The sequence below is a fragment of the Pogoniulus pusillus genome, chromosome 21 (genome assembly GCF_015220805.1).
Source record: "Pogoniulus pusillus isolate bPogPus1 chromosome 21, bPogPus1.pri, whole genome shotgun sequence".
Lineage (NCBI taxonomy): Eukaryota > Metazoa > Chordata > Aves > Piciformes > Lybiidae > Pogoniulus > Pogoniulus pusillus.
Window position 1 is genome coordinate 20177125 of NC_087284.1, and position 23679 is coordinate 20200803.

The window sequence follows — 23679 nt, forward strand, 5'->3', positions numbered from 1 at the left end:
AGCACGCAGTAGAAGGAGAGTCACAATACAGCATCCATGTGTGATTGCTGGTGCCTGATAGCACTGAAATCAAGCTCCTTCAGTGGACAACCAGCTGAGCTACCTTTTTTCATTTGCAAGAGGATACTGTGTCTGAGCCAGATAACACACTGGATGGTGGAATAGTGCATTTTACTTATAATATAACATCTCTGAAGCTCTGCATCTCTGAAGAAAGGTTTATTCCAGAAGACAAAAATTCATCCTGACTCTTAGCCAAAATTGTCCTGATGGTATTGATTTGATATTCCAGGTAAGGAAATGTTCCTTTGTTTTTCTGAGCATCTAAAAGAGAAATTATTCCTTTTGCATCTTGCATGTAAAACACAAGGTTTGGCATCTGTTTACAGAATGCATTCATTGCACTTAAATTGCTTTCACTCACAGATGATGGGCATCAAATATTATGTATATTCAAAGGCACTTAGGAACAGGACATGATTTGAGTATTGTATTTGTTATGATTAACCTTTCAAGTAAGTGGGAATGAAGAGATGATTTATAATTACTTGTGTAAAGCTTTAGTACAGGTTGTCCCACACATGCTAAGCAGTCTGCAGTAATAGCACACAAGCTCTCTGAAATGATCAGTTCATTACTGTACATGTTGTGAAGCCAGTTACAGAGTACATTTACCTGGAGGTTTTCTGAGTGCTTGTCAGTAGTTTGAAGCAGGATCCATCTTTTTACTGAAAGCTTACCTCTGCTGCACAGACATGATTTGCAGTAAATAATATGGCATTAGACTGCCTTTTTTTTTATAGATACAGTAGTTACTGCAAACATTCTGCCAGTAAAGTGAAGATTGACACTTACTACCTGCAATATGAAACCTGAAGCCTTCTATCGTTCTGTGGTGCATGTTTGAAGCAGACATGTCATGGATTGATTGCCTTTTTTTTGACGTGACATTGACACTACTGTCTCCTATCTGCCTGGTTCTACCTACATTTTCTATGTATTTCCTTCAGCTGTGCTGGAAATGGTCTTGCCACAACAGGTTATAGGTTGTGATAGGTTACTGTGATTTTGAATGTGGTAGGCTAAAACTGAAAGAACCCAACTTTTGGTTACATAGCAAGCCAGGAAGTTGATTGACTCAGGGTTTACAGGCCATGGGGGTATAATGCTGAAAATGCAGATCTGCCACTTTATTAGAAACACATTCCCTCCAGCTGTGACAATCTACCCCACCTTCCTCAGCAGATTGCTCGCTCTGCTGCATACTCCATACTGGAAGGAACAAATCATACATGTGATTTCTCCTTCTAAGTGAAGTAGAGGCAGCAGCAGATTTGCACAGAGCCAAATACAACTTTCTAATGCTCGCTCCAGTTAAGAAACTGCCTGTGGTAAGCTATTGCTGAGAGCCTATGCACCTAACTGTGACACTCTCCAGTCTGAGTGGCTGGAGAGCAGCCAAACACAGAGGGATCTGGGGGTGCTGATTGATACCCACCTGAACATGAGCCAGCAGTGTGCCCAGGTGGCCAGGAGAGCCAATGGCATCCTGGCCTGCATCAAGAATGGTGTGACCAGTAGAAGCAGGGAGGTCATTCTGCCCCTGTACTCTGCACTGGTTAGACCACACCTTGAGTACTGCATTCAGTTCTGGGCCCCCCAGTTTAGGAGGGACATTGAGATGCTTGAGCGTGTCCAGAGAAGGGCGACGAGGCTGGGGAGAGGCCTTGAGCACAGCCCTACGAGGAGAGGCTGAGGGAGCTGGGATTGGTTAGCCTGGAGAAGAGGAGGCTCAGGGGAGACCTCATTGCTGTCTACAACTACCTGAGGGGTGGTTGTGGCCAGGAGGAGGTTGCTCTCTTCTCTCAGGTGGTCAGCACCAGAACAAGAGGACACAGCCTCAAGCTACGCCAGGGGAAATTTAGGCTTGAGGTGAGGAGAAAGTTCTTCACTGAGAGAGTCATTAGACACTGGAATGGGCTGCCCGGGGAGGTGGTGGAGTCGCCGTCCCTGGAGCTGTTCAAGGCAGGATTGGACGTGGCACTTGGTGCCATGGTCTAGCCTTGAGCTCTGTGGTAAAGGGTTGGACTTGATGATCTATGAGGTCTCTTCCAACCTTGGTGATACTGTGATACTGTGATACATTTCACCCAACTGAGAAATATCCCAAATACTTGAAGCACTTGCTTCCCTTCCTATGCCAAAATAATTTTCCATAATCTATAAAGCACTATAATCAAATAGTAAATTATATCTCAAAATTCAGAATGTAAAGTGAAATCCTTGCAGCAACCAAATTGTTTGTGCATCATTTGTAAAAGACATTACAAAGCTGGGAACCTTTGACTTGTAGAGATTTTGAGGGGGTTGTTTTTTCCTATTCTTCCCCCCCCCCACCCCCCCCCCCAAAAGACCATTCCTTTGAAGAGGTGTCTAAGTGACAATATGAAGGAAGTATGCATGGCTTTAAGAGAAAGCTTCACACTCTGTGATGTACTGTATGAATAAACAGTGGCAAAACAAGAAGCAATCTCACAAGCATGAACCAGAGGCTTACTTTACTATAGCTTGAGTGCTGATTTATCTCTTTATACTTTCTCTATGGATAATATCTCCACTGTTTTTTACATGCACAATTGATCCTCATCAACAATTTCAAAGTTTCACAATGACTCCACCACCTCCCTAATGATTTAGTTTCCTATTTCATGCTTTTCTATAATGTTTGCAAGTAATCATTCATATGTCTGGATGCTCAGGGAGGTGGTGGAGTCATTGTGAACAGTTTATGAGTATAGGCTGGATGTTAGGAGGAAGTTCTTCCCAGAGAGAGTGATTTGCCATTGGAATGGGCTGCCCAGGGAGGTGGTGGAGTCGCCATCCCTGGAGGTGTTCAAGCAAAGCCTGGCTGAGGCACTTAGTGCCATGGTCTGGTTGACTGGCTAGGGCTGGGTGCTAGGTTGGACTGGATGATGTTGGAGGTCCCTTCCAACCTGGTTGATTCTATGATTCTATGATTCTATTTAAAGGTTTTCTCCTCTCTTATGAAATGTATCCAGAAGGTTTAGTTCTGTATTAACTGGGAAAAAAGCAGACTGTCTCTGGCCAGCCTGATCTAGCGTAGGGTGTCTCTGCCCATGGCAGGAGGTTTGGAACTAGATGATCCTTTTGGTCCCTTCCAACCTTGACTGATTCTATGATTCTATGATCCTTTGATTCTATGATTCTAGTCTATCCAAATAAACAAACAAAACCCAACAAACAAGACTACAAGCACACCATTCTCCCCTCTGGATCTCTTCCAAAGGTATTTAAAAGCACATCTGAAGCTTGTGATTGTCACTGTTGGTGTGATGCAAGTAATGGTCATCATGGATTTAAAAAAATATCCCTGCTCTTTCTCTTTTGAAGGCTCCATTGTGTGCCACATAAAAACTTATAAAAGTTAAAGTGAGAAGAAAATGTCTTTTAAAACCTGCACCAGTATTGCAACAGTAAATTATATATTTTTTTTATTATGAATACTAATAGAAGGACAAATCTTACTATATAGAATGCCACATACGTTTTAAAAGTAAGCATATGCTCTTGGCTTTCAGTTGCAGAAATGAAGGTTATTGGTAGAGATGAGGAGCTGCAAATTTGAGGACATTTTTTTCCCATGAGAAGGTAACATGCAGCTTATGCCTTTTGTTATTCACAAAACAGGATGCCAGAGGAATGACAATTCAGTGTCTCTGTACAGGCGGTTCACCTCTCTCAAGGAGAATGTGGCAACTTCTGTTTTCACTCTTCCTTCTGCCCTGCTGCTTTTCATAAGAATATCCAGGAAGTTAATGTGTTTGTCTACTGGGACATCTTTTTGTTATGACCTGGATATTCACCACCAGTCTTACTTGAGAAGTACTGAATAATGATACATATGTATGCTAGCTGGTTCAGTCTGGCTGTACACCAGAAATCTTGAGCTGAGAAGGTCTTTTATCTTCTGAAACTCCAAGCTGGTAAGATATTGTCCTCAAACAAAGCCAAATATTTAACTTTTCTATCCAGAACAGCAAAAGATGTGATGGTAGTTTGAATTTAATTAATATACTAAACAAAATAGGAAGAGTATTTTTGTCTTCCAAAGGTGGAAGGTGCTGGAACGTGTCCAGAGAAGGGCAATGAAGCTGGTGAGGGGCTGGAACACAAACCCTGTGAGGAGAGGCTGAGGGAGCTGGGGGTGTGCAGCCTGGAGAAGAGGAGGCTCAGGGCAGACCTCATTGCTGTCTACAACTACCTGAAGGGAGGTTGTAGCCAGGTGGGGGTTGGTCTCTTCTGCCAGGCAACCAGCAACAGAACAAGGGGACACAGTCTGGAGTTGTGCTGGGGGAAGTATAGGCTGGATGTTAGGAGGAAGTTCTTGCTAGAGAGAGTGATTGGCATCAGAATGAGCTGCTCAGGGAGGTGGTGGAGTTGCTGTCCCTGGAGGTGTTCAAGCAAAGCCTGGATGAGGCACTTAGTGCCATGGTCTGGTTGACTGGCTAGGGCTGGGTGCTAGTTTGGACTGGCTGATCTTGGAGGTCTCTTCCAACCTGGTTGATTCTATGAATCTATGAAAAGAACAAAACCAAATAAATAATGTGGTGGAGTGATTCATGATTGTGATTAACTCTACAGATTGTGGCTTCATGCAACAGTGATTCTTCTGTCATTATTCTGTATAAGATGCTATATTTAGCACATATGCATTCATCCCTACAGCTTGATGAAAACCAAAAGGTTGACCTTTAGCTTTTGTATGTTTTGAAAATGCACTTTTAACGCTGAATGTGTAACTTGCATTTTTTTGCTGTTGAATTATCCAAGGTGATAATGTGTAAGAGCTGAATTAGCTTTATTTAAAAGTATTGATTCAATATGAAAGGGGGGATAAAATAGTAGTCTAAAAGAAATAACTGCACAAATTAAACGCTGGAGATTACTTTTGGAAATGCTGACTTCTGCTTCTTGCTTCAAAGTAATTTTAATGCAGCCTTTGTTTAGCATCAGTTACACAAAGAAATCCTTTAATAGACTCATCTAAGACAGATTGAAGCCTATGAGCTGTTAGTGCTAAATACTGGTATTTGTTATTAAGGGCAAAAACTTTTCAATAGCAAAAGTGACCTCTTTTTTTGTACCCCACACATAATAACTTCTAATTCCTGACACTGTATCATTTACTGCACATTCCACAAAATACAGAGTATGTCCTTGGCACCATATTACTAACTGAACAGTGCAAAGGTGATTCAGACTTCTTCCTACTACATTGTGATCATAGAATTATAGAATCAACCAGGTTGGAAGAGACCTCCAAGGTCATCCAGTCCAATCTAGCACCCAGCCCTGTACAATCAACTAGACCATGGCACTAAGTGCCTCACCTAGTCTTTTCTTGAACACCTCCAGGGACAGTGACTCCACCACCTCCCTGGGCAGCCCATTCCAGTGCCAATCACTCTCTCTGTGAAGAACTTCCTCCTAACATCCAGCCTATACTTTCTCCAGCACAACTTGAGACTGTGTCCCCTTGTTCTGTTGTTGGTTGCCTGGCAGAAGAGACCAACCCCCACCTCATAGAGTTTGTGTTCCAGGCCCCTCACCAGCTTTGTCACCCTTCTCTGGACACCTTCCAGCACCTCAACATCTCTCTTGAATTGAGGGGCCCAGAACTGGACACAGCACTCAGGGTGTGGCCTGGCCAATGTTGAGTACAGGGCAAGAATAACCTCCCTTGTCCTACTGGCCATACTGTTCCTGTTCCAGGCCAGGATGCCATTGGCTCTCTTGGCTACCTGTGCACACTGCTGGCTCATCTTTAGCCTACTATCTACCAGTACCCCCCAGGTCTTTTTCTTCCTGGCTGCTTTCCTGCCACTCTGATGAAAAAGCTGATAAAGGTCTCACTGTAAGCAAGGTAAGTGAGGTGGCCAGCTCCATAAAAAACTCATGTCATGGGTTCAGTTGAATTTGCTCATTAAATATTCAGTACCATGCTAATGCCATGCCAGCTTTAATGGAAGTACTGGCTGGAGCAAAATATCATGAGGCTTGTAGTTTGGATTGTAGCTGTTGTAGGTTAAGGAACTTACGAATTAATTGGTATAACTATAGAGACAAGTCCTCCAGAGAGACTAGGAAGTCTTGGGGGAGGACACAGGACATTGTAATAGTTTATTCTAGGAGAGCCAAGAGGATGATTAGAGGACTTGAGCATCTCTTCTGCAAAGAGAGACTGAGAGACCTGGGGATGCTTAGTCTTGAGAAGACTGAGAGGGGCAGGGAACACCCAAACCATCACAGTCTCCAAACTTTACTGTATCAAATTTTCATTTAACGATTCCTTTGCTAAAGGAAAGCCCAAAAATATCAGATTTATGAGATTCAGTTTTTAAGCTGTATCACAAATCTAAAGGTGCACAAGGTATTTTCTGATCTGATTTTGAAGTGTTGAGCAAAGTCTCACATTCTAACGATGATTTTATTGCCAAGCAGTTTTTCTCCCTTTATCTTATGGACACTTACAAAGTATCTAGTCTACACTTCCACTATACATACAAATCTGTTTGAACTGCTGTGTTTCTGGATTACCTGGTAATGAGCAAGGTGGTGTTAATACAATTACAAGTGCCTAATATATTTAGATCTGATCTGATGTAGTATAGCATATGTGCACAGTAGGATTCTTGAGTTCATTAGCTTTGAAAAGAGGAATCTATGTGGTCTTGCTTTTTGGCTTTCTGTTTGAAGTAGATAAAAGAAAACTCGTCAGGAACAACAATGTCTATGTGAAAAAGAATCTTAATTAGTGTTTGAGTATACTGTTAAAGCTCATTCCTTCCTGGGCAGCTGTGCTAGTTTGAAGCAGGTTACAATGTTTTGGTGAGAAGAATTAGATCACAGGCTGTGGAAAGAAAACAGTGGTGATGTCTACTTCGCTCATAGGCTTGCTGAGATGTATAGGAACAAGTAATAAAAACATTAGATAATCACTCTCATTTGGGCTCCTGGCTGAGCTGCATCTCTCTAACCTCACCCTCCAATTTGGACTTATCTACTTTGCTTCCTGGTCCCCCTGGCTGAACCTCCATTCTTCCTTGGGAATGGGGTAAGGTTGAGAGGGGTAGGGGGAAGGCGAAGGAGTGGTTGAGAGCCCCTCCTGGGGACTCAGGTTTCTGGGAGGGCTGTTGTGTTCCTGTATTACCTTTTTACCTTGTCTATTTCTGTCTATAACTGTATATACTGTAAATATCTGCTTGTATATTGTGCTAGCTGTAAATATAAGCTTCATTCATATTTCCAGAGCCAGCTGAGTCTAGTCTGGGTGATTTCCAAAGTGTGTGTGTGGGGGGGGGGCAGGGAACACCCAAACCACAACCACCACAGCAGCAATACATCTTATCCATTAAATTGAACCATGAACAGAAACAAAGCATACCAAAATACTCAGATAATGCACTTATTAAGTAAAGGACAAGTAAAATCTGACCAAACAAATTCAGTGGAAGCCCCCGAACCAACAATCAAGCAAACATGAATTTGCTGTGGCCTTTCCAAGCTTTTATAACTGTTAGAATGGTTTCTTGTCCATTGCTCTTTTGTTTCTAATGGCTTTCCTTAAACAGTCATTATTTGACTAATGAAGTTAGTTAAATGTGTTTGGTGATGGCTTTTTCTAGACATATGTTTTCTAATTTTGAAATCTATCAACATGATCAAAGTGCCAAGGAAGACAGCACCCTGGTGGTTTGCAATGCTTTTTCTTTGCACAGTGTGTAGCTCCTGTTATCCTGTGATCAAAGACTACACAGTGAATGCCATACTTAGATGGTTTCTTGATGAGGGGAGAAACAAACAGAGGGTGTATAAATTCTGATTTCTTTCATGAGGGCTTTGGGCTAATGGAACTTGTGGTATTTGAACTGAATGCAATTGACCTATGTAGAATTATAGAATCATAGAATCAACCAGGATGGAAGAGACCTCCAAGATCATCCACTCCAACCTAGCACCCAGCCTTGTACAATCAGCTAGACCATGGCACTAAGTGCCTCAGCCAGGCTTTGCTTGAACACCTCCAGAGACAGTGACTCCACCACCTCCCTGGGCAGCCCATTCCAATGCCAATCACTCTCTCTGCCAACAACTTCCTCCCAACATCCATCCTAGACCTCCCCTGGCAAAACTTGAGACTGTGTCCCCTTGTTCTATTGCTGGTTGCCTGGGAGAAGAGCCCAACCCCCCACCTGGCTACAACCTCCCTTCAGGTAGTTGTAGACAGCAATAAGGTCCCTCCCTGAGCCTCCTTTTCTCCAGGCTAATTAACCCCAGCTCCCTCAGCCTCTCCTCACTTGGTTTGTGCTCCAGGCCCCTCACCAGCTTTGTCAGCCTTCTCTGGACACATACGCCCTAAGTAGTAAAGAATTCTGTTTGGACCAACTCCAACTTCATCTCTTCCCCCAGATAGAAAACTTGCATGATCTCATGTGTGCAGTTGAAGTCAGTATTCCATGTGGAGCAGTCAGAGAGGTGAGGGAACAGGAAAAGAGCCCCGAGCCCAAGAGCCAAGAGAGAAGATTAACTCTGTCTATGAGCATAATGGTCAAGTTGTGTTGCAGCTCTGAGTGCCAGGAGTCAGTGTAACTCGAAGCACTCTTAGTCTGTTCTGCTTGGCATCTTCCACAGTGACTCATGTTCATAGCAGGACGGTTGCTGTGCAACACTTGTGCTGTGCAGTTAGCATTGTTAGGAAACATGCTCTTCCTTTGAGAGAGAAGCTGCAGTTTGCTTCCTTCACATTGTCTCACAGCTGAGTGATTTAAGGGAGAAGACAATATTTGCTCTCTATTGTGTAATGATAGTGCTCTAGAAACCCTACTGTGAGGATGTGGATTTTGGGAAGAAAGAAAAAACCTGCAGATTCCTGACTATCTCTTGGCTGAGGTAAAAATCATAGATGTATGTTCTGACCATTCCCATCTTTTGAAATCAGTCTTGTTTCTTGGCATAGTGTTTTTAAGAATGTGACAGACTGCTCCTGATGCAGGCCAGGATGCCACTGGCTCTCTTGGCCACCTGGGCACACTGCTGGCTCATCTTCAGCTACTATCTATCAGTACCCCCAGGTCCCTTTCTTCCTGGCTGCTCTCAGCCACTCTGTCCCCAGCCTGAAGCACTGCTTGGGGTAGTTGTGGCCAAAGTGCAGAATCCTGCACTTGACCTTGTTCAATCTCATCCCATTGGCCTCTGCCCACCCATAAAACCGTATATATTCAACAGCTGAGAATAGCTTTGCTTTCCTCATAGAAAATTAATGGCACTTTTTTTTTTTCACCTATAATGTTGGGGGAACTTGCCATAGGACTTTGTTTCCAATGTTGATATCTGTGAGGCAGACGTTTGTAGATTGCACAGATTTTTTTGTTGTTGTTGCTGCAAGTTTCCTTATTTTTGTGACCTTGCAATGGTACTGAAGCAGTTGCAGAATTCTTTGGTAATAAGTGTGCACTGCTGTGCAGTGGAAATAATTCAGTGCTGCAGCAGAATTTGAAATGGGAGCACGTGATGAGAGTCATCCTGTGGTTTCCATGGCAACCAGGGACTGCTGGGCTGTTTGTGTTGTGGAAGAGAATGGGTGGTGAGGACTCCAATACATGCTAGTATTTAATAAGATTGTTAGGGCAGCAGCTTCTGTCTACTGCAGTGCAGCTTGAGTCTAATTTAAAGTTCCTTTTCTGTTTTTTTGCAGTGCAAGCTGCTTGCAACTCCCATTCTCCTAGTGAAAATGGAGATAATTGGCAGTGGTTAACAGTGTGTCCTGATGCTAGCAGCTCCAGGTGCACCATTATTCTGAAAGGATGCATGACTTACATAGGGAAGGGAAAGAAAATTAGCTGTTCTGCTGAGCCTGCAGTGGCTTTCTGCTCTGTGTTATATGTTTTGTTTGCTTATTTGGAGTTGTTTTCTCTTGTTACTGGTTTTAGGTTTGGGGATTTTTTTGTATGGTTTCCTGGAGGGTTTTTTGGTTTATTTTTTGGGGTTTTTTTTTGTGTTTTGTTTTGTTTTTTTCTAATCAATAAGTGCTTCAAAAGTAATTTTGGACACTGCAAGAAAAATCACAGGATGTTAGGGGTTGGAAAGGATCTCCAGAGATCAAGTCCAACCACCCTGCCAAAGCAGGATTGTCTACAGCAGGCCATGCAGGAACACACCCAGGCAGGTTTTGAAAGTCTTCAGAGAAGTAGGGTTTAAAACCTCTGCATTTATGCCAACATACCCAGAATTTTCTCTCTGTAGGAGGTTCAGTTTAATGAGCTTTGGTAACAATATAAGACTTTATTACATGATCAAAAGTTTGGCAGAGTTTAGTTTAGCTACTAGCAGAGCATGAAGTTCCCTTTTGTCTGGAGCATCCTTGCCTTCTGTGGTGAGGAATTCTTACTTTATAACCAACCAAGTTCTCAAAATCCTGGCCCATCATATTGTTAGCAGTGTGAAACTCTAAATGCAGATAGAGTGGCTTAGGAAAAGGATTCATAAGATAACAGTTATATCACAGTCTTTGTCCAGGTACACTTGTAATTCATGCACATTGGCTCAGTGGAAGAAACTACCATGTTTGCTTCAGCTTCTGTTCTCTGGAAGATAACTGAAGCTGTACCACTGAGCTTGAGAGATCAACTATGATTTCTGTGCCATGATGTCTCAGTAGTTTTGTCTACATGGGGTTTTTTGGAACAAGGTTGGCTTGTGTGCATCCTGATAGATCTGAAAGTGAGCAGAGCTTTGTATTGTGTTAAACACAACTGGGATGTCTTAACCATGGAGTTGAGAGTCCTCCAAATGTCAGAGAAGTGCAGGGAGGTGGAAACTGAAAACATAATCTTGTTATTTCTGAATCTCTCCTGTATAAATAGACATTTCTGTCTAATCTCCCCTGGTTTTTTCTCCTTCTCTCTGCTTCCAGATGGACCTTATCTCTTGTGGGAGAGGTTTGCAGTCTGGCCCAGCTTTGGCAGACCTATTTTTTTTACTGCATTATGCAGGCTTGGGTAGGGAGGTATGGGGGGAGGGAGGCTTTGAGGCCAGGGGTATTGAGGACTGGTTAGGAGACCATGGCACTAAGTGCCTCATCCAGTCTTTTCTTGAACACCTTCAGGCATGGTGACTCCACTACCTCCCTGGGCAGCCCATTCCAATGCCAATCACTCTCTCTGCCAACAACTTCCTCCTAACATCCACCTTATAATTCCCCAAGCACAACAGTACAGCCCTGTTTCTAACAGACCTTCCTCTGGGCCTCCTGGCCTCTTATCTTAGCTGGCCCAACCTCTTAGCCTTCTCTTCTCTCCTACATGGGAGACAGCCCTGGGAACCAAGGCTGTTCATTCTCTGCACAGCTCATTATTTTCCTTCTTCCATTTCTCCTTCTTGCTTTCTCACAATTTCCCCTTAGCAACATAGAATCATAGAATCAACCAGGTTGGAAGAGACCTCCAAGATCATCCAGTCCAACCTAGCACCCAGCCCTAGCCAGTCAACTACACCATGGCACTGAGAGCCTCATCCAATCTTTTCCTGAAGACCTGCAGGGACAGTGCCTCCACCACCTCCCTGGGCAGCCCATTCCAATGGGAAATCACTCTCTCTGTGAAGAACTTCCTCCTTTTTGGCTTTAAACTATGAATGCAGTGTTTATCATCCCTCGCAGGGCCTGTTGTAAAAGGGATAACAAACATGGCACTTTAAGCATTACTATACAGAGGATTAATAAAACAACTATTCCCAACTTTACCAATGAGTGCATCCAGCCCTTGAGCTAATAACAAAAGGTCGATAGCAGCTCTACTTTGCCATGTAGCATGTCTTACTGGAAAATAGATTGCTGGAGGCTTGTGAAGTAGCATTTGCTTGTCACACTAACCTAATTCATTAAGTGTGGCTAAAGCTTGTGCAAAAACAACCCCTAGCATTAGAATTAATGCAGCTATTATCCTTCTCATGCACACTTCCTCATGTTTGTTTATGCTTATAGGTTATAATCATAGACATGCTTGGTGTCAACAAGGTTAACAACATCTATATTCCAAAATATGTCTCAATTCCTCACCACAGTGTCTGCATGGCCATCCAGGCAAGACTTCTCCTGCTCACTTCCAAAAGCAGGTTGGACACAACGAGCTGGCCTCCACCAAGGACCCGTAGGCATCAAAATACAAACACATCCTTTCCTTACACTAACAAATCTGTTGGCCTTTTCTAGGCTGAATCTCTCTGTGTGGTGTATCTGGACAATTCCCTCTTTTTTGTTTATAAGAGGCAGGGGTACCAAAGCTGTGCAAGGGAAAAACATCTCGAGCTGCTGTCGCTATTGGGAGGTGCACATCAACAGGAGCTCCCAGTCTCCAGCTTCCTCTCCCCAGAGCAAGGGGGATGCTTGCTCCCATACATGTCTCCAAAACACCACAAAGACAATCACCATTGCAGGCTGGATCCCAAGCCATCATGAACTCCAGGTCTCCCTGTGCTAGTTTGAAGCTAACTGGAATGTTTTGTTGAGAAGAACTAGATTAGAGGCTTTGAAAGAGAAACAAGGGTGATGTCTACTTCACTCATAGGCTTGCTGAGGGGCTCTTCATGCCTCTCCTTGCTCTCTCCTCTCTCATGCACTAAATAACCACCTTGCCTACATTAAGAACTACTGTATGATGAAAGTGATCTGCACAATGTGTAATAAAAAAATTGCCTATCATTCTAGCTATTTTGGTGTCAGTTTGCCTCACCTTGCTCTTAAGTATCACTAAAGAGCCTACCATGAATCTTTCCTTTGAGGTTTGGTTGCAACACAAGTATAAGAGACAATTGCATTTAGGAAAAAAATCAACATCAACTGTCCTGACAGATTTAGATACCAGGTAATTACACTTCTTTCCTGTATTTATCATGAATGGTTTATTAATATTAGAGTTATCATATAAAAATAAATGCCTCTTCATTTTCACAGAAGTTTGTGAAAGAAGAGAGTGTGACTGCTTTACAGTGTTGCATTTACAGATCTTGTGTCTCATTGCTGTCTACAACTACCTGAAGGGAGGTTGTAGCCAGGTGGGGGTTGGTCTCTTCTCCCAGGCACCCAGCAACAGAACAAGGGGACACAGTCTCAAGTTGAGCCGGGGGAGGTCTAGGCTGGATGTTAGGAGGAAGTTGTTGGCAGAGAGAGTGATTGGCATTGGAATGGGCTGCCCAGGGAGGTGGTGGAGTCACCATCCCTGGAGGTCCTCAAGAAAAGGCTGGATGAGGCACTTAGTGCCATGGTGTAGTTGACTGGCTAGGGCTGGGTGCTAGGTTGGAGTGGATGATCTTGGAGGTTTCTTCCAACCTGGTTGATTCTGTGACTCTATGATTCTATCTAGACTCTAAAACTGAGAAGTAGTCTCCTGTTGCTGAGCTTGCCTTCATTCTAGCATGTTTTTAGGAAGAGAGCTGACAAACACTGGCCTCTCATCAGCATTCCTCATCACTTTATTTTGGAAAAAACATGGAGCATGAGAACTGGGAGGCAGTACTGCAGTACTGTGAAAAGCAGAGGCTGTAGATAGTGGGATTTGTGAGCTTTGAGTAAATTGGATATGAATTATAGTACATCCCATGGAAAAAATTCAAAAGCCCTAAGGTTTGCAGAAGATGAGAGCTAGAGTGAAATACCAAGAATGTAATTTACTTACTGCAGTACCAGATATGATGGGGAGGGACAGAAAGCACAGAACATCCTATCAAGACATCAGCACAATGGGAATAGAGCAAGATTCCCTAGATGAAGAAAACTTTTAATAGCAAGAGAATTTTACTTAGGGCTTTCCATGTTGTAAACATTTAGCATTTATTACAAAGCACCTCAGACCTCCAAACACCACTCTTACTATTCAGACTGATCAGTTGAGACATATCTATATGCATACTTGATTATTCTCATTATTTTTCATCAAATCCAAAATAAGTGGAGAAGAGGAAGTAACTTTTTTACTTGTGATAAAGAGATTTAGGAGAAGTTTTCTCCCTCCCTGCTGCCTAGATTTTTCCTCTGTGGGATATGACAGTTAGAAGCTTTTCAAGAGAGTGTGTGAAACAACAGCCTGTGCTTTGCCTACAAATGAAGCAAGATTCTCTTACATACAAGGTAAGGACACCAGAACTGAGTCTTTGTTACAGAGCATGGTCTGCTACTTACTGCAGTTACTTAAGCATAACACGATGCTACTTGACAAGGTGCCCTGTTTGTACTCCTCCATATGTCACACATCTTTTCCTCTTTGATGGCTCCAATCATGTGCTACCTTGCTGAAACTTCTCCTTGACATTTGCCAAAATGCTGTTTCAGGTCACTGTGCAGCTAATTCTTTCTCCTTATATTGTTATCCCTCCCTTACTGCCCACAGTACAAGCATGCTGCTGTGCCTGAACTGTTAATTTGCTGTTGCTTTTACAGGATCCACTTTCCAGTGTCTCTGCAAAGGTTCTGTGATTTTAGGGGTGCACAGTTCTCTCTCTGCTCCAGCAGTGATGTGTCCAGAACTTTAGATTTGATGTTACTTTAGAATTTTAACTTTGGTTATGGCACTTCTTAGATGAGAGTGATTGGCATTGGAATGGGCTGCTCAGGGAGGTGGTGGAGTTGCTGTCCCTGGAGGTATTCAGGAAAAGCCTGGATGAGGTATTCAGGAAAAGCCTGGATGAGGCACTTAGTGCCATGGTCTGGTTGACTGGCTAGGGCTGGGTGCTAGGTTGGACTGGATGATCTTGGAGGTCTCTTCCAACCTCGTTGATTCTATGATTCTATTCTATGATTCTATTCTACAATTCATGTCCTCAAATACTTCTTAAGCCACTTTTAAAAAATACATCTTTAGTTTCCTACAGCATCAGGACTTGTGACTGCAGAAATGTAACAAATAGTGATATCTCTAATGTATTTGTTTTATTGACAACTTCAGTGTGTAGTCATATTTTATGCTTGAGTGTCTCCATTTCATAGAATCATAGAATCATAGAATCAAGCAGGTTGGAAGAGACCTCCAAGATCATCCAGTCCAACCTAGCACCCAGCCCTAGCCAGTCAACCAGACCATGGCACTGAGTGCCTCAGCCAGGCTTTTCTTGATCCCTCCAGAAATTACACTGCTTTGTTTCTTTACAACACTTTCCTTACTTTACCCATATGCTCAAGCCCTCTATACTTCATTATAGATCAGCAGTTTAAACAGAAAAAGGACATTTTCTGAAGAGATTTCTATATAATTTCATTATTCCAAGCAGATGAGACAAAGCATTGTGATGGTTTGGCTGTTCCCTGCCTCACAATACTCTTTGGAAATCACCCAGACTCAGCCAGCTCTGGAAATTTGAATGAAGCTTATATTTACAGCTTAGCTTGATATACATGCAGATATTTACAGTATATACAGCTATAGACAGGAATATACAAGTTAAAAGGTAATACAGAAACACAACAGCCCTCCCAGAAACCTGGGTCCCCAGAAGGGGCTCCCAACTGCCCTTCCACCTTCCTTCCACGCCCCTCTCAACCTTACCCCATTCCCAAGGAAGAATGGAGGTTCAGCCAGGAGGTTAGGAAGCAAAGTGGATTAATCAGAGAGACTGCAGAGAGGCTAGAGAGAGATGCAGCTCAGGCAATGCCCCATGAAGAAGAAGAAGTGCCTTATGTATGTTTGGGTTCTTGTTTATACCTCTCAGCAAGCCTATGAGTGAAGTAGACATCAGCACTGTTACCTAATCCTTCTCACCAAAACATTCTAGCTAGCTTCAAACTGGCACAAGCATGTACTTGAAAGAGTATTGCAGATTGTAATTATTATTTTCTGAGTAAATAAGAGCTTCATCTGTGAAGGATGTTGTTCAGTTTAAAACCTAGACCATATGAGACAACAAATTTTATGTTTTGGCTAGCAGTCCTTTTTTCTATTTCCAAGTGATAAAAGGAAAATTAAAGTTTGATACCTTTAGTGTATAGAGATTCCAGACAATGTGGTTTTTATTGTGCCAGCTACATAAGTGGATTTTTGTTGCCTGCTTCATATCTCTGTGCAGAAGAGAAAAAAAATGTATTTCTAAGGGTGAGAAGTCACAGTTATTTTATTATCTTCTACAGTTTCTATATGGGAAGGTAAAGAAACAGTGATGCTAGAACAGAAAAAAATGCCTCTGTAGATGTGCACAGTTCCAGTACTGAACACGTGTGTGTCCAGTGTGCTTAACAAACTGCTACCACAGTTACTACAACCATCATAATCCCAAACATCCACATATGAACAACATAACCAAAACTTCCCATAAACACTTAACTCCTGGCTAAGCAAATCTTTTGCCACTTTTTCTTCCTCTCATTGGTCTGGCTCTGAATTGGCATATGGGCTGCCCAGGGAGGTGGTGGAGGCACCGTCCCTGGAGGTGTTCAAGAAAAGCCTGGATGAGGCACTTAGTGCCATGGTCTGGTTGACTGGATAGGGCTGGGTGCTAGGTTGGACTGGATGAGCTTGGAGGTCTCTTCCAACCTGGTTGATTCTATGATTCTATGTTCAGGTCATGTATGCAGTGTCAGTAATAGCTGTCCCAGTCTCCACTCCAATCTCAGTGAAGTAAAACTTTAAGATCTCCCTTCAATGTTTTAAACAAATAGTCCCAAATCAAAGCAAGCAAACAACATCACAAATAAACAGCACATTTTCATGTAACACAGCCTTTTACAGGGATTCCACTACTAGATTCAATGACTGCTTTATGTGTCACAGAGCGACCTAGAAATAGCATTTCACTTTAGAAGTAACAGACCTTTGCAGTATCAAAACTGATAGGCCCATATTCATCTCCTCTAGCCTAAGGCCAGCAGTGGCTAATCTCTTTGGTCACCAATGCCAAATTTACTTAAGGAATACTGTAATTTAATGCTGTTTGTGTCAGTCCAAATCTGTGTCACTGCCAAAGAAGGTACTACTGTGAAGGAATCACCATCATTGCTGTGGTCATTTATGAAGTGTTTAATTCAGAAGCTTAATTATCCTATACTCATTGCAGTAATGTATCCCTTAATGTGTTAATTACTTTCAGGGCATGCTTATGTCTTGCCTTCCACTGTTTAAAGATCTTGGTGAATTTGATATGTAAACAAAATATTTTAAAAGTCACTCCAGGGTTCTTTTTATTTCATTTTAGGATTTAAGAACTCAGTAAACTGTGAAAAAACATTTCACTCTTTTTCCCTGATGGATTTTAAACCATACCTGTTCCACCCTATTCCACCATTTAGATGCTTGAACTAGCTGTTCCCTCTGCCTTGATCTTTTAGGACCAAGAGGAGGAGCTGGAATCTGATTTGTGACTGGTCTGTAGTTAGTCTAACATACAGTTGTCTCCAACAGTGTCCATAAGATTGTACACAATCAGAGCTACAAATTGGCAGGTTATTTCTTGTAGCATATGTTTATGGGTTTGTATCTTCACACATACAGGATGCATCTGTATTCTTCTGATGTATATTATAGATGTAATGCAAAGCAATAATAAATGCTGTATGAAATCTTCTAATCTGATAACCCTAAAATGATTCACAGCTAACTGATTAGACCATTACAGCCTGAAACATAAAGTCAGTTCCCTTCAAGGTCATCATAGAATAGTAGAATGGTTTAGGTTAGAAGGGACCCCAAGGATCATCCAGTTCCAACCCCTTGCCATAGTCAGGGACACCTCTCACTAGAATAGGTCACTCAAGGCTTCATCCAACCTGGCCTTGAACACCTCCAAGGAGGGAGCATCCACAACCTCCCTGGGCAACCTGTGCTGTGTTCACTGTGAAGAACTTCTTCCTAACATCTAGTTTAACTCTCCCTTCTTTCAGTTTAAACCCATTACGACTCATCCTGTCATTACAAGACCTTGTCCAATAGTTTCTGTCCAGCCTTCTTGTAGGCCCTCTTCAGATACTGGAATGTCACTACAAGGTCTCCTCAAGGCCTTCTCTTCTCTTAGCTGAAGATCCCAAACTCTTGTAGCCTGTCCTCATAGCAGAGGTGCTCCAGCCCTCTGAGCATCTTTATGCCCTTCCTCAGAACTCGCTCTGACAATGAGATGCTCCAGAACTGTACACAGTACAGTTGGGGTCTGACAAGAACAGAGTAAAGGGGGAGAATCACCTCCCTTATGAAGAAATCAGATAAAGAAATGCAATTTTATGGAGTGTCTGGCAATTGTCTTCAGGTGTTGTTTTGGCTTACTCTCATCTTCACTGCCAAGAAAAAAAAAAAGGGAAAAAGAAAGCAGGAATTTCTGATATGTTACACAAGTGTCTGAATATGAACATTCCATATCAGGCAGTTGCTAGATGCTAGAATGCATGACTACTGGAGAGGCAGTAAGTGATATTTATGCCAAAGGGCTAATGAAATTCACTGTGACCTGTGTAATCTGTAATAGGTGAGAAACCATTGTCCCGAAGCTATGTTAAACAGTGAGGTTTTATGTTGTTATGCAAGAAAGAGAGTTCCATCTTTGTTTCCCTCCTTTCTTAAGGCACACTCTGTATCAGTTTTACTGGATTCAGAGGATTAAAGGGAAAGCCAGCTAGAAAGTAGACAGGAAAAGCTTTTTTTTGCATATACATTTTCTTGTAAGTTTGGTTTTTTTATGAGTGAGACAAATGTTCTGTGCCTTTTAAATGAAGGCTTTTATTTTCTTCAGTCCATCCCTGACAATGCGTTCTTATTCCTCTCCTTGCTTAGTGTGCATAGTATGTACTTTCCTATGTGTATTTCTCACACCACACTGAGGTTTGTTTCCTGGAGGATCATGTGGAAGGGGAATATATCCTGGTCACAACATTTAAAGTCACCCTGACTGGAAAAAAAAACAAACATGTGTTTCAACAGGTTTGTCTCTACACAGGAAATAGATGCATTCATACATTACACAGCCTCAAGTTGTGCAGGGGGATCTCATTGCTGTCTACAACTACCTGAAAGGAGGCTGTAGCCAGGTGGAGTTGGTCTCTTCTCCCAGGCAACCAGCAACAGAACAAAGGGACATAGTCTCAAGTTTGGGGAGGTACAGGCTGGATGTTAGGAGGAAGTTCTTCACAGAGAGAGTGATTGGCATTGGAATAGGCTGCCCAAGGAGGTGGTGGAGTCGCTGTTCCTGGAGGTGTTCAAGGAAAGCCTGGATGAGGCACTTAGTGCTATGATCTGGTTGATTGGACAGGGCTTGGTAATAGATTGGACTGGATGATCTTGGAGGTGTCTTCCAACATGGTTGATTCTATGATTCTATGATTCCTGCATTTCATTCCCATCTTTATCTCTTAATGTAAATGTGAACATTGAAGCTTTGTAATGCACCATGTGAATCACATAATCTGGACACCCTAGGACCCACAGAGAAGAGAAAGGTTTAAATAAGGAGGTACCTGAAGAGTGGGTTTATGCCATGCTGTACAGCTAAAACTAAGACAAGTGAAAAAGCATAAATTAAAGCAAATAAATGGCCTGTGATGGTTTGGGTGTTACCCATCCCCCATCCCACCCCCCACTTATGAAATCACCCAGACTAGACTCAGCTGGATGGAAATTAAGAAATGAAGCTTTATACTTACAGTTTAGCATGATAGACAAGCAGATATTGACAATATTTACAGCTATACACAGAAATATACAAGTTAAAAGTGATACAGAAACACAACAGCCCTCCTAGAAACCAGAGTTGCCAGGAGGGGCTCCCAACCACTCTGCCACCTCCTTTTCATCCCTCTACTTTATTCCAGACTTTGCCTTACGTGCAAGGTGAGTCTGAAGGGTCAGCCAGGGGGGTTAGAAAGCAGAAGGATTAGTTACACAGAAAGCAGGTTATGGAGAAAAGTGCAGACACCAGCTTCAACAGAGAGCCACTGTGTTATCTATGATTTGTGTTCTTGTTTTCATACATCTCAGCAAGCCTATGAGTGCAGCAGACATCACCATTGTTTGCTTTTCACAGCCTATAATCTAATTCTTCTCACCAAAATATTCCAGCTAGTCTCAAACTAACACAATTGCAAAGCATTTTCACCTCAAAGTCATAGAGTTATAGAATCAATCATTGGAAGAGACCTCCAACATCATCCAGTCCAACCCAGCACCCAGCCCTAACTATGCTTCTTTTTGGAGGCATGAATTAGTCTAGGTCACTGTATTTTTCCATTTTCTGTGGTTTATTCTGTAGCATGTAGATAATCCTGATATGGTAATTTTCATAGAGATCTGACATGAGAAATACAGTTCAGGAGGGGCAAGTTTAATTCCAGGAGTAGGAGACAAAAAGCTTGAACCATCAGGTTGCACATGGGTATCAAATGAAGCATCACAGAAATCTGTGGACGAATAAGGAGGATCGAAGAGAGCAGGAGAAACAGATTACTAAGGCAGTTAACAAACTGCAATAAATAAGGGAATAAAATTACTGGGAGGACAAGATAGCTTAGAGGTGATTCTCTCTTGCTGTGAACCATTTACAAGGAAGTTAAAAGCAGGCAAAGTGAAGAGCAGAAGATCAATTTAAGTTGGCTTCCTGAAAATGAAACAACAGTTCAGATTGCCATAAAGCACTTGCCATTAATCTCTGTAATCGATGACTTCAGTTGTGTGGCTGTGTACCAGAGGTCTCCTATGTCTTGGCAGCACTATCAAATGAGACATACTTTTATTCATGTGTTCTTAAATTGAAACTGAACCCCAAAATTTCAATGCTTATGTATTATCCCTACTCCATAATTCAGGTTTTCAATGCTGTGTATTGTCCCTGCTTCATAACTCAGGTGTTCTTAGCCCAGCTATTTAACTTCTCCTCACCCATCTTAAACAGATCATAGAATCATAGAATCAACCCAGTTGGAAGAGACCTCCAAGATCATCCAGTCCAACCTAGCACCCAGCCCTGTCCAGTCAACTAGACCATGGCACCGAGTGCCTCATCCAGATGTCGTTCCTCCTGTTTAGAACAACACATCAATTCAAATAAAATCAAAGGGATGCATTCTGTATTTTCTCCAGGACACTTGAAACATCCTGAAAATCCATTTGTACAGCAAAACTAAATGACAAGTCAGTGGCAACATTAATTGTCCATCATGCAACCCTAATAAAAAATAGACTGACAATAGACTACCATAGCCTGAATGAAGTTGCACCAGAGATGAGTGCTGTTGTGCCATATGAGGCCTTCAACACTAACTGCAGTCAAAGGCAGCCAAGTGGTAGTGCATAAATGATATTGATAACGTGCTCTTCTCTATTCCTGCAGCACCAGAGTGCAGGCCACAGCTTATTTGTGTGTGGGAAAACTCCTAATCCACCACAAATATTTTTGTTTGCTCTTGCTTCAGCATGTGGCCTTTGTATTTGCTTTTGCCTTATCAAACTGCTTCTATCTTGACCCACCTACTGCTTGTTATATTTTCCCTCTCAAGACCCTATCCATCTAAGAAGGGGAGTGATAGAGTGGCTTTGGTGAGCATCTGGTCCCCAACCAGGGCCAAACCACCACAACCTTCCTCACATTTGAAGACATTAAGTATATTAATGCCTAATAAATTTGTCACAGGCTAAGATTTCTGCTTTCATTGTGTCACATAGAAAGCAGTATATGTACTGAGCAGACACACAGCCAGTCGAGCATCATTAAACCAGGAGAACATTTTAATTCAAAAGCACACTCCATAGACTGAATGACAGTAGATGTCCCTTCAATCTCTTTGTTGCAGTCTAATGCAGAAACAATTGAATTTTGTCAGCAGCAGAATAAAGTGCCAAAACCACATTTGCTTTTCCAGAGTAAAGAGAAATGTTGCCATCCTGCCAGTCTAATTGTGTAGATGTGCTTAGAGTTTCCAAACAGCTGCAGAGATAAGAGTGCTCATTGTGACTCAGCTCTGCCTGCAGGTTTCATGCTAGTCGATGACAAACTAGCTTTTAAATCTAGTGATCTAAATCCAGTGTTCCTTTAGTGTGTGTGTGTGTATAACAAATGTATGCTTTGCAGATAACAGTGAATTCCAAAGCTTGTATTTCAAGGGGTTTTAAAAACTGAAGTTATTTTTCTCAACATTGGTCCATTAGAGGAGCAATGAAAATGGTTGGACAGCACATCTCATCCTAAACTTTGCTCTGTGACAATAGTAACCAATAGCCTCACAAAAAGGGAGGTTGTAGGCAGGTGGGAGTTGGTCTCTTCTGCCAGACAGCCAGCAACAGAACAAGGGGACACAGTCTCAAGTTGTGCCGGGGGAAGTATAGGCTGGATGTTAGGAGGAAGTTCTTCCTATAGAGAGTGATTGGCATTGGAATGGGCTGCCCCGGGAGGTGGTGGAGTCGCCATCCCTGGAGGTGTTCAAGAAAGGGCTGGATGAGGCATTTGGTGCCATGGTTTAGTTGACTGGCTGGGGCTGCGTGTTAGTTTGGACTGGATGATCTTGGAGGTCTCTTCCAACCTGGTCGATTCTATGATTCTGTGATTATCAAACAAGTGTTATTTAAGAAGCTTTTATAAGAATTAGGATTTCGATGCTCAAGTGTTGAGTTGTAATTTTTCCCTGGCAATTGAGTATCATGGTATATAGATAGAATAGAATAATGGGTAGCTGAGCCCAGAGAGTTGTGCTCAATGGGGTTAAATCCAGTTGGCGACCGGTCACAAGTGGAGTCCCTCAGGGCTTAGTTTTGGGGCCAAGCTTGTTTAATCTCCTCATCAATGCCCTGGGTGAGTGGATCAAAGACACCCTCAGCAAGTTTGCAGATAACACCAAATCAAGCAGAACTGTCAATCTGCTGGAGGGTAGGAAGGCTCTGCAGAGGGATTTGGATAGGCTGGAGTGATGGGCTGAGCTCAACTGCATGAGGCTTAACAAGGCCAAGTGCCAGGTCATGCTCTTTGGCCATAACAACCCCCTGATCATAAATATTATCAGCTGAGCTGCATGAAGGATGACAAAAGTGCCTTTAAAGAGGAAGAGAAGTCAAAGCAACGTTAGATAGTGGATGAGAGTTTCACATTTTGGAAAGAACTGTCACTAAAGAACATGGGCTTTAATTGTTGCAGGATGTTCTTTGATGAGGGACGACAATTACTTTGTAAATGGCCTCCCTAGATGAATTTATGGGAAGCTAATAAATGCATTATAGGTGCCTAGATTGCTGGCAAATCCAGTGAAGGTTAAATTGTTAAAGCTAAGAAGCAGTAGCTTACCTGTAAACAGCTTGGCCTTTGTGAAGTTTTCTGATGTGGCTTCTCTCTTATGGCTTTGTAACAGAAAGATCAGTGAGGCTGTTTACCCTGAAGGCCACCAGGGAAAGCAAAAGCCAAGATGATCTGAAAAGAACAGTGTGTGGTGACAGACTTTGCTGCCAGTCAGCACTATTCCTGGGCTTTAAAATGAAACCTGCCACAAAGATTAGACTAGGCAAAGACCTCTGAGGACCTGCTGAAGCTGCTGCAGACCTAAGTAAGGAAAGAGCAACCAGTGGATGTGCATGCTTACAGTCTGAATATGCCCTTTCAGATGACTCTTCAGTTGTTAAGGAAGATACATTAGCATTTTCCTCTGATGAAAGTGTGATG

The 23679-nt window shown here is 42.5% G+C and overlaps 1 protein-coding gene across 1 annotated transcript in view; it reads left to right on the forward strand.

Moving 5' to 3' along the window:
- Positions 1 to 269: 269 nt before the first annotated feature.
- The window catches only part of CDH18 (cadherin 18), a 200383-nt gene continuing 176973 nt past the window's right edge, over positions 270 to 23679 (forward strand). The window contains exon 1 of the mRNA XM_064161190.1: positions 270 to 292. The gene's annotated coding sequence lies outside the window, so the exon portion shown is untranslated. The remainder of the gene's footprint in view (positions 293 to 23679) is intronic.